The sequence below is a fragment of the Oncorhynchus keta genome, chromosome 35 (assembly GCF_023373465.1).
Source record: "Oncorhynchus keta strain PuntledgeMale-10-30-2019 chromosome 35, Oket_V2, whole genome shotgun sequence".
Taxonomy (NCBI): Eukaryota; Metazoa; Chordata; class Actinopteri; order Salmoniformes; family Salmonidae; genus Oncorhynchus; species Oncorhynchus keta.
The window spans coordinates 71,294,827-71,296,268 of NC_068455.1; the positions used below are offsets into that span (position 1 = coordinate 71,294,827).

A 1,442-nucleotide genomic window follows, 5' to 3' on the forward strand; every position below is an offset into this window, starting at 1 on the left:
TTTTGATCCCAGCCCCCGTCCCAGAAGGAGGCCTTTTGATAGGCCGTCATTGTAAATAATGATTTGTTCTTAACTGACTAGCCTTGTTAAATAAAGGTTAAATAAAAATAAATACAAAATAAAAAGTTGACCTTGCCCGATTGGTGCGTGATAGTTATTACACTTGCCTCTTCAACCAGTAGATGGCGGTAGTGTACAAGGTTGGTGTTTCTGCGTTCTGAATAAACACACGTTTTCAGTACCATTGGGAGAAAAGTAGTGGGATAGGTCTACTGATTTTGAAGTGATGTAGTAAAACTTTCCCATCAAATAAACTATTGAGTAGAAATATATACCCTTCTTTTGCTGAGTTAAATACCCAACCCCAACAGGCATATTTCATCGGTAGCGTGGCCGAGCGGTCTAAGGCGCTGGATTAAGGCTCCAGTCTCTTCGGAGGCGCGGGTTCGAATCCCGCCGCTGCCAGTAGATTTTTTTGTTTGATATTTTGAAAGAATATTTCTATAGTTACTCCTGCAATCAATTATATTTCATGTGCATACGTCACGCACTTCAATACAAAATGTAGAACTTGTTTCTCCAGTGGTGCATTGTCCAGACTTTTTAAACCTTCGGTACTCCGTGGTGTATTGATTCTTGGGCAGTACATTTAAATGTGTTGTCAACGCTCGGCACAGAAACATAATTCACTTCTACCCAGAGAAAGTGCAACATTTAGACATTTAAAGATATCTACGAACCATATTAGCTAGCTATAGCTATGTGAGACACGTTATTTGTACGTTGGCACGTAGATAACTAGCTATAAAGGGAGGGAGAAATAGTTTCAAAGCTAGTAACGTTAACTTGCACTGGTCTTTCGTGCTACAGACAACGAGTTGCCTCTGCACTCTATCGTTATTCCATTTATCATTTCATAGAGGATATACTTTAGTAGCTAACTCTCCGATGTAACGATGTGCCTAGAGTGCTGGATAATTTGTATATGTGTGTGAAGGGTGTCATTTTTCCAAAATAGGAAAAGGAGCTTTGGTCACTTTTCCGAGAAGGGCAGCTACAGCTATAGCGAGTGGGTGTGTCGAAAGCGCTCCACTATAGGTTAGACAAAATATATTAAGAACTAACCCAAGATAGTTCATCTGTGTTGTATACAGTAGGAGAACATGAAGCATACTGGGCAGAACCAGGAAGCAGGTGGGCAAAGCCAAACAAGAGATAGCGCGATACTATTGGCGCGTTGTACCATGTATTTGCATATTTATATTAGGGAACGCCCCTGGTGAAGTACGCTTCTGCACAAACTCCATTCGGTCTTGCACTCCTCCGAGTGAGGAAACTTTCTGAACTGGCGTGTATAGCCGCTGTGATGGGTTTCCCCTTCTGTCTATGGTTAGACGGATTTGATTGAGCTGTGTTTCTTACCACGCAGCTTCAACTACCGT

General features: G+C 41.7%; 1 non-coding gene across 1 annotated transcript; it reads left to right on the forward strand.

Moving 5' to 3' along the window:
- Positions 1-383: 383 nt before the first annotated feature.
- trnal-aag (transfer RNA leucine (anticodon AAG)) lies at positions 384-465 on the forward strand. Its single transcript has one exon. It is a non-coding gene; the product is annotated as a tRNA-Leu (tRNA).
- Positions 466-1,442: the final 977 nt, after the last annotated feature.